Here is a 10,579-nt window from a genome sequence, read left to right on the forward strand (position 1 = left end):
TCTAAATAGATATACCCATATTTAGAAACTATCACTCCGATTAGATCAAGATTTCGTCCCGAAAAAAATATTCAAGCGCGAAGGTGACACCTAATCCAAATATGAAATTCGAACTTATTGTGAGTTTTGTATTTTAAATGTGCCAACCACTCACACACAAATGCACATAGAAGAAGAGAGAGTAAAATTAATTCTTCGTACTCGGTTAACTTAAAATGGTTATATCTTATTAAGAAAATCATTACTTCTAAGAAGATGTAATATTCGTTTTATATGACGATTTTGGGGAATATTGAGGTGCGGTATAAATTCACAAACAAATTTCTTTCTTCATACCAACGTTACGGTAAATATATTACCTTCTTCAGGGTACTGAAAAATTTGTGGAGTTTAATGTTAAGCTACATCATCATAACTGCTAAGCTATCATTCGTTTTATAATTATTTTAACAAAAACACAAGTTTTTTCGAACGATATTTATTAATTTATTGATAGTTAGTTGCTTGTAGCAAGGGTTAGACCCTAGCATTTACAAATATAACACAAAAAACAACTTAAATAAATTTGCTTTAACAAATGAACTAGATTAATAAAAACAAATTTCTGTTCTTTAAAAAACTGATTACAAAAAAATACATGCATTTCACTTCGTATACCATGTCGAAACATAACAGGTTCTCCAACAAAATTTCAGGTTGTACATGTGAAGAAAAGCTTTTATTGTACATATGTAAATACTTGGATCTTAAAACATCTAACATCGGGCAGATAATTAGAAAATGAATTTAGTCATCTTTATTGTTTCCACTTAGCGGGCAGGGTAATTTAATATTAAACTTATAAGACCTCACTGAGGATATAGAGTTGAGGTTTCTTCTCAGACATTAATCCTAGTTGACAGGCAACTCTGATCATAATCAATGTGACATTTAAAGAGAACGTATTGTTCACCCAATCCAAAGCTGCTAATATTTCTGGGGAAAGGTGTTCAAAGACAGGAATTCAACATCTTTACTTTATTAAGATTGTTGTTAAATCTTGACAAAATATCAGACAGTTTACCATCGTATATGTACTTGGAGCCAGTAATCCCAAACTGCTTTTGCAGATCAGCGGTCCAGTTGAAAGGGATGCTACGGCTTATCAATATTGTCAAGCAACGCGGCATAACAGATGCGTGGCAATCTATTTTCAGGCATGGCTAACATTTTCTGCGATAAAGAGATAGATAATATTTTATTGTTTAAGATAAACTTGTACAATGAGTCTGGTATAAACGAAATAAACAATTCTTCTGAAAAATATACCTACTGTAACATTAAAATAATAATAATATTAATAAATAAAAAATGAACCAATCTTTTTAATATAAAACCAAGAGCACAGACTTAACAGTAATAATGAGACAGCATCCAGAGATAAAACACCTTTACATTTTTTTTTTTTTTTTTTTTTTTTATTATTATTTATTTAAATCTTAAGTGGTTTTTCTAATGGTGTTTAAGATAAACAAAAACAAAGAATTTATTTTTTGAATGCTGTCTAAATTCAGCAAGCGATCTGATTGGGCATCACTCTCAGATTCCGTTAAATAGTGTTCTAAAAACTTTTCACGGTTACTATAATTAGCCTGACATTCTACCAGCAGATGATTCAACGGATTTAAAATTATTTGTTGACAAATTGGGCAGTCTTGATCGGATGTCATGTTGAGGAGAGAACCTTTGAAGAACAATTTTATCATATTATCACCACTGAGCCTCAATTGACTAACTATTCTTAATTTTTCAAAGTTAATTTTGTATTTCAAATAGGTTTGTGGTTGGTAATAATTGAAGTCAGTTACACGTCTGTAGGTGGAACTAAATTTTGAATTAAGAGCCCGATCTATATCTTTACTAAGTAAGGTGTTTAGTAGTTTATCAACTACATCATTTGAAATAAAATCACTGTCCATTGTATGAAAGATATGTACGTCACCTAATGATTCCCCCCAGGATCTAACCATTGACACCCAGTTGTATTCATTGCTATAATGATCATTGGTATCCAGGGAACATAAAAATCTGAAACATTGTTTCGGAAGCCTATCTTCAGGAAGAGAGAGTAATTTTGTCCAATAATTAATGATTCTTTTAAAAACAAACGAACTTAACGGAGCCCTACCAGTTTCAAGCCTTATCATGTAGTGAGTGGTACACTGTGACCAGTAAAATAAACTTCTTAGAAATTTAGTTTGTGCTGTTTCCAACACATCCAAATACCTTAAAGCCCACACCTCAGAACAGTATAAAGTTGTTGATGCTACCATAGAGTCAAATAGAGCCATTTTCGTTTCCCAAGCGTCACTTTTGCTCTTTATTAAAATGTCCCTAACTTTAGCGCCGGCTATTACCGACTTTTGTAGAAAAAAATCTGAAGCGGCTTTAAATTTTCCACTCGCAGAAAAGGGGACTCCCAGATAAATATAGCTCCTACAATAATCTAACTTTAAACCCCTATAAAACAGTGGCTTCAATCGCTTTAATCTGGGTGACTTATGGAACACTAAAACTTTTGTTTTTTGGGAATTTATTGATAAACAATTACTAGAACAATACTGATCCAAGAGTTTTAAATTTTTCTGTGCATCGTACCAGGAGTATCCAAATATTACCAGGTCGTCTGCGAACAAGAGCATATTAATCTGAGTTAAAGCAGTGAGTTTAATTCCGTTCGCTTCATTTTCTTTAAAATAAGACACTATATCGGCCAAAAATAAAATAAAGAGGACCGGACTAAGACTCTCCCCTTGTAACAAACCAGTAGATATTCCTATTTCTTCTGATAATTCATTTTCCAACTTAATCTGCATTACGGCACTGTCGTAAAGGGTCTTCATAATTCTAATAATTTTTCCACTTACACCCATTTTAAAAAGTTTATCCCACAGTAAATCATGTTGAACCCGATCGAACGCTTTCTTAAAATCCACAAAAGTCGCATAAATATAGGCTCCTTTTTTCGTCAGATTTATGGTAACAAGCGACATCAGAGTAAATACATGGTCAAGACAACCCCTTCCCTCACGAAAGCCAGCTTGTTCTTCCGGCAGAAAGCCCCAGAATTCAGCCCAACTTAGAAGCCTACGAGCCAGAATGCTGGTAAAAAGCTTTGTTATATTATTCAAAATAGCTATTCCCCGGTAATTATCAAAATCCTTTTTGTCCCCTTTCTTGTAGATCAAGCTTAATTTAGATTTAGACCAAGCTTTAGGAACGGTTTCTTGAACTAGAATAGTGTTGTATAAATTTAACAAATAATGTTCCCATTCAGCAGGGAGGCTCTTGTAAATTTCATAAGAAATATTGTCAAATCCTGGAGTTTTGTTTTTCCCTGCAACTCTAATTGCGAATTGTAATTCGTCCAAGGTTATAGGATCATCCAAAAAAGGATCGGCTACTGAAAAAAATAATGTATCCGATAACAATTTCTCACCGAAAAGTTTTTTGTAATAAACAGACCAATTATCTAAACCTATCTCATTAATTGTCGGTCTGTAACCCTTGACTGATTTTATAACTTTCCAAAACTGGGAGCTATTTTTAACATTTCGAATATTTTCTAAAAATAGGATATGATTTTCTTTTTTCTTCTGATTGATTAAATTTCTATATGAAGATCTTTGAACAATATAATTTTCAAGGAGTTTAGGATGTTTATGTTTTAAGAAAAGTCTATATTTGCGCCGAAGAATAGTTTTTTGCTTTCTACATTCATGATCATACCAATCATTCTTGGCCAAATATTGTAGACGACTGTTCTGCTTCCCATAAGACAACATTGCCGAACCAGCGAGCGCCTGTTCCAAAGCCTCAATAAAATTAATATACAGATTACTAGTGTCACTATCATTGAAATAAATTCTTTGTGATTGTTTCAAACTATTTTGAAAAGAAAATACCTTATCATAATCCCATCTAATAGTTTTCACTAGTGAATGTTTTTCTTTAACACAAGATCTATTTATCTTATTAAATTGAATTAAATGCGGTATTTCTATAATACAGGTACATAACATAATAGGTGGTCATAAGATTCTGAAATTAAATCAACAGACAAATCACAAAACAAATTAAACATATTTTCATTAATCCAAACCAAATCAATGGTACTTTTACCTCTAGCAGTTATATTTGTAAATTTCCCCGGACTATCTGACAACGAACGGCCGTTACATAAATAGAATCCTAGGGTCTCCATTGTTTCAGATAATAATTTACCTCTTCTGTTAATTACAATATCTGAAGATGTTCTCGCGCCAATAAGTTGAAAATTATCAAAAATATCATCATCAAAACTATTCAAATTGCCAATTCGGCAGTTAAAATCCCCTAACAAGACCATATTACTATTAGGATATTTAGATTTAATTTTAATAATTGTGTTATTCAATAATTCAAGCTGTAATTCTATATCACATAAAGGAGGCAAGTATATATTTCCAATTATAATAAATGTATGTTCTATTAATATTCCTATAAACAACCAATAATCCTTCCTATCTATAACTTCAGTATGATGTTCAAACTGTTTCTTGACTAGTGTTAACAAGCCTCCACTCGCTCGCCCTCGCACATTAGTTTTAACAGCTAAACTAACAAATGGAATATAATCAGAAAAAAAGAACGGAAGTTGAAACTGGTTATTTAATAGCCAAGTTTCAGCTAAACAGATTACCAGATTATTATTAAATAGATTTATTTCATCATTCATCAATTTAAATAGACTTTTAAAACCACTAATATTACAAAATGCTATACTAAATTTAAATTTAATATTCTCAGTACCTTTAGCTTTCTTAAAATTTTCAGTAGATAGAAGAGTTGGTTCTGAAATATCCAAAGAATCAGTTCTAAAACTCTGAACTCTGGAATACTGGTTGTCATGGTCATTACTAGGTGAAAATAGATCGAATTCGGAAGTGCTGCCCCCAGGACGCCTTTCAGCCGGGAAACGACTTGACAGATGAGGGTGAGGGTGATGAGGGACGAAATCGAAAAGGACCAAGCCTCTCTTTCACGCTGTCTAATTTTAGTCTTTTCTTCATTTGCTCCGCCGTAGTAGCAGTGTCCAGGCTCCCGCCCTTAATCAGTTCTTCAACCTCTTTGAGAGTATAAAAGTCACCTCTAAATTTAAAAGTTCTATTCCTATACATTACAGAGCTATCAAGACTTTTTAATTTGCTTAAACAGGCAAAAATCCTCCTTCCCTCCTCACGCTCCTCCAGTGTCCGGTCGTGATTCAGTCGATAGTGTTTCTGCTGCAAGTATTCTCTCTTGCTAAATATTTTCCTCTTCAGTAAATTACTGCTCAAGGAAACCAGCACAGGTCGAGGATCAGCTCCTTTCCCAATTCTAAAACAATTATTAATCTCTTGATCAGTAACAGTTATTTCGGCTTCTAAGCAGATCTCTTTAACTTTTTCTACAATGTCTTCGTTTTCAGTTTTAGGCACATTGTAAATTACGAAATTATTTTTACGTACCTGACTATTTAGATACTTCACTTGTTCCGACAAGCGTGTATTTTTTTCTTCCAAGTTTTCACATTTTATTTTTAGTTCAGTAAATTGACCCATCATGTCCTCCATCACTGTTAATGCTTTCTCTAGAGTGGTTTTTATTTCTTTAGTCTCATTAAGATTTTTTTTTATTTCATTCATTATATCTTCATTCGAAAATGCCATTTTTATATTTTAATAAATTGAAGTAGAGCAAGTAAAAATAAACTTGTCTCAAGGCAGGTCTCAGAGTCCACAAACAAACACTAAAAATATCAATAAACAAAACAACACATAGATAAGAAACTTATCCAATATTGTTATAATTCAAACAAAATCTTCTCTTTTGTTTTTCTCCAAAACCATGAAACAGAAAATCTTTAAATTTTTCACTTACTAAGATTTAGCACTAATTATAATGTACACCAAATTCCACCAATATCGGCCACTGTTTTCCCACTCAAAAACACAAAAATTTAAGAGACGATGTTAACTGTACACGTACACGGACCAGACTTCTTCTGCGATAAAGAGACTTCGTTTAAAAATCTTAGAAATTATATTAGTATCTCCAACCTCCATCCCGACAAACGCATCTGGAGTATCCCTAGATAGTTTTAACAAAATTTTGAAAAATTTTAAAGGTGACCTCTCGGCAATATCGGCAAATTTTAATCCCCACAGTTCAGACGAATATAGGAGAACACTGGATGCTGAGGTGTTAAATAAATTATTTTCCCAAGAGCCAAATTTCATTTTCGCTAAAATAGAAAGAACCGAAGAGACAGCCAACATACTCTTATTTTAAAAAAAATTAGCATTTAAGAATTTACTGAATGTAGCGAATGGGGTCCCTAAATAGGTAAAAGTATGAACTATTCCAATGTTTTTCTTGTTGCAGAAAAAATTTGGAGTATGTTTCGGTGGCCGACCCTTTCAGAAAGGTATGGCAACAGTTTTACTCGAGTTGATTTCTAATAAATTAGCGTCACAAAAAGATTTGAGTTAATTAAGTTTAAACTGTGCATCTCTCAGGGAGTAGTAAGTAGGCGATCGCAAGATCGTCAGCATACAGCAACAATAGGAGTTCATTAGAGCTATTGATTCTGATTCCTTTTGCTCCGATATCCCTGAAATATTAAAACAGAACTTCTTCTTAACTTCTCCCCTTGCAACACACCTTGGGTGATAACATTTTCCTCAAAATCATAATTTCTCCGATAGAGTAATATTCGAGTGCTCTTATAGGGTTTTTATAATGGGAATATTTTTAGAATTAATTCCCATTTTACATAATTTAGTCAGCATCAAACCATGAGGTACATAATCGAAAGCTCTTTTAAGGTCGACAAAAATGATGTAGATCCGTCTTTTGTTGAATTTAAAATTAAGATTGATCACGCTAGTGAAAGTCGCATCAATGCAGCTCCTCCCCGGCCTAAACCCAATTTTTTCCTCCGGAATTAAAGAGAATTCAACATACTATGATATTAAGCAGTCGTATGAAATCTGCTTAAAGAGTTTAATACAATAATATTGTTAATAAGAGCGATTCCTTGATAGTATAGCGAACCAAGATTGAGTAATCCTCTCCTGTTTAAATATCACATTAAAAAGTTGTAATAACAGGTGTTTCCAGCAGAGGGTCAACATTTTGAAGATCTCGTTTGGTATAAGGACTACACTAGGTGCCTTACCACTTCCGCTCTTATACAGGGTGAACCAGTAAGTAATGTCCATAGGCCTACTATGTGCAGTACATCTAAAATGGAGTTAAATGACGTATTGGCCAATTTCATATTTTCCAATCTTCTTGAGTGACTTTACTTTTTTTTTTCCTAAAATCATTACTTTTTTGCAATAAAAATGTTATTATTCAAAACGTTTTAGTCCGAATTCGATTCTGATAACACGGTCTTCTGACAGAGAAATTGTATAAAAATTGACACCTTTTTGAAGCATAAATTATTCTCCAAACAGCCTCAATCTTGCTCCGCATAGTGGAAAAATAAAAGTAATCGAAACTTTTAAGAAAACTCAGTAGGCACTTATGTGACATTATAAGACCTAGGTGCTGGCACTTTTTATAAAAGTTTCTTTGTCTAATGGGCTTTCAAATGGTATATCATTTTCCAGGATTCCTTTTATCTTCGTATGAGAAATTACGTTTGTTTTACAAGAAAACATGTCCACGAGCACACAGCAATGTTAGTTTATCAATTTGTTTAATTCATTGAAAACTCTTTTACATGGACAAATAGTCGAATTTTTAAAGTAGATTGTCTTAAAATAAGGAAGTAAAAGGTTACAAATTGCACTTTAAACATTTACTTTGATCGTAAGTTTCAATACTTATAAAGAATTTATTGTATTTTACTGTTTATTTTTGTATTACTGATTTTTACTGTTTTTTCTATGTTACTGACTCTGTAAATTGTTTTGTATTTGTAATATCCAGGCCCTGAAGAGGACAATATATTTGTCGAAACGTTGGCAAAAAGACGAGTTGTTTTATTTGACCGATTCCTCGCAAATCTTCCATCCTAAGTTTAACAATTTGCGGTCACGAAAACTATATATTCCCAACTAGGTATCTTATAAACTTCGCGGATTTCTCAAATATTTAAGAGAGATCAGAAGTAAATGTTTAAAGTGCAATTTTTAAGCTTTTACTTCTTTGTTTTAAGACAATTTACTTTAAAAATTGACTACTGGTCCATCTAAAAGAGTTTTCAATGAATTAAACAAATTGATAAACTAACACTGTTGCGTGCTCGCGAACACGTTTTCATGCAAAACAAACGTAATTTCTCATACCACGATAAAAGGAATCCTGGCAAATGATATACCATTTGAAAGCCCATTAGGCAAAGAAACTTTTATAATCTCCTTAACAAAAACTTACAGTTTAAAAAGTTAAGTATAAGGGTTGATTGAACGCCAAAAGGTACACAAATCAGCAAGTACCCAACATTTCATTCAAGCTTAGTTGATATAATTTAAGTAATTTTGCTGCATTAACTTTTTCTTCACATTTTTTAGAATTTATTAGATGTCACAGACCCTTATGCTGGCCAGTTCGTTCATAATATTATTTGGTTATAATTATGATAAAATGTATATTATATCTTCGTTTTTAAATAGGTACTTTATTTTAACTCTAATCCAAATTATTCTTCGGATTTATCTTTAATATGCCCTTTATTCTGAGTAGTCACATCTTATACATGCATGTTAAAGTAGAAAAAGACAAAGTTAGAGTCGGCTACTGTTTAAATTTGAATCACGGATTTCTCAATTGTAATTTAATTTTACTTATAGTAAAATACTGGAATAATTAGCTGTCCTAAAAGTATGCAATACTTATTTATTTTATATTACATAACATATATATAACATTGTGAGAAGAACAGCTACATTGAGGGTGTGATTGAAGAAAACTATATTATTATAAATCCTATATTGTTTTAAATCCTCCGTGATTCAAATTTAAACAGTAGCCGACTCTAACTTTGTCTTTTTCTACTTTAACATGCATGTATAAGATGTGACTACTCAGAATAAAGGGCATATTAAAGATAAATCCGAAGAATAATTTGGATTAGAGTTAAAATAAAGTACCTATTTAAAAACGAAGATATAATATACATTTTATCATAATTATAACCAAATAATATTATGAACGAACTGGCCAGCATAAGGGTCTGTGACATCTAATAAATTCTAAAAAATGTGAAGAAAAAGTTAATGCAGCAAAATTACTTAAATTATATCAACTAAGCTTGAATGAAATGTTGGGTACTTGCTGATTTGTGTACCTTTTGGCGTTCAATCAACCCTTATACTTAACTTTTTAAACTGTAAGTTTTTGTTAAGGAGATTTTTGTACCTTTTGGATAGATTTTCATTTTTGTCTATTTTGCAAAGTTACATATCTGCTTTACTGTTTTTTTTAAATTTGGAATAAGCAATTCTATCATTAGCCCAAAAAAAAAAAAAAAAAAAAAAAAAAAAAAAAAAAAAAAAAAAAAAAAAAAGTGTAAGAGCTGATCGCCGCTTTAATGTTACGTAGGGGAGCCCTAACTCTATCACCCTACCATTTTTTTTCAAAATCGGGCCAAGATTTACAGAGTAATTAGTAATAATAATTTTGGAGGGGGCCTTACATTAAGGGGGCTAACTCCTCTCCCATTCGAGGTACAGCGTCGAGACCCCCAAAAGGCACATCTACATAAAATTCCGAATTGAATGACATCTCATTCATGAAAATCGGTTCACGCGTTTAGGCGCTACGCAGTTTACAAAAAAGGTAACAACAACAACAACAACAACAACAACAACAACAAGAACAACAACAATTTTTGAAAATTGCTCATTTTCGGCAACTTTTTTCTCGAAATCTATTAGATCTGGGTGGTTGCAAAAAATTACAGTCATAAAGGAGGGTTTGCCCTACATTTTAAAGAAAATTTGGGAATTTTATCTTTTATAGAAAAAGAGAAAAAAATTGTCAAAGTTGGGTGTTTTTTAACGTTACGCTATTTCGTGCAGTTTTTGATGGTCAACCCTTATACAACTGTCCTACCGGACAGTTTTAAAAAGTGCCAGCACCTAGGTCTGATGATTAAATAAGGGCCTAATGAGTTTTCTTAAAAATTTCGATTATTTTTATTTTTCCAGCATTCGGTGGAAGATTGAGGCTGTTTGGAGAATAAATTATGTTTCGAATAGTGTCAATTTTTAGAAAATTTGGGTTTCTAACCGTGTCATCAGAATCGAATTCAGACTAAAACTTTCTGAGTAATAACATTTGTATTGCAAAAAAAGTAATGTTTTTAGAAAAAAAATATTAAGTGACGTCACTCAAGAACAGAGGAAAATATTAAGCTGGCCAATACGTCTTTGAAGTCCACTTCAGATGATTACACACAGTAGGCCTATGGACATTACTTACTGGTTCAACCTGTATATGCTTAGTTGCAATTCGGCTAAACAAATATCTTCATCTGATTCCGGATAAAAGTGCCCATAAAAAG

General features: G+C 32.3%; 1 long non-coding RNA gene across 1 annotated transcript; it reads right to left on the bottom strand.

Annotated features, from left to right (window-relative positions):
- Positions 1–1,435: 1,435 nt before the first annotated feature.
- LOC141459226 (uncharacterized) lies at positions 1,436–7,703 on the bottom strand. The gene is made up of 2 exons (XR_012461426.1): positions 5,529–7,703; positions 1,436–5,397 (listed from the first exon to the last, which is right to left on the bottom strand). It is a non-coding gene; the product is annotated as an uncharacterized lncRNA (long non-coding RNA).
- Between the last annotated feature and the right edge of the window lie 2,876 nt (positions 7,704–10,579).

This window comes from Rhodnius prolixus, unplaced genomic scaffold (assembly GCF_049639745.1).
Source record: "Rhodnius prolixus isolate KJV_2025 unplaced genomic scaffold, Rpr scaffold_11, whole genome shotgun sequence".
Classification (NCBI taxonomy): Eukaryota; Metazoa; Arthropoda; class Insecta; order Hemiptera; family Reduviidae; genus Rhodnius; species Rhodnius prolixus.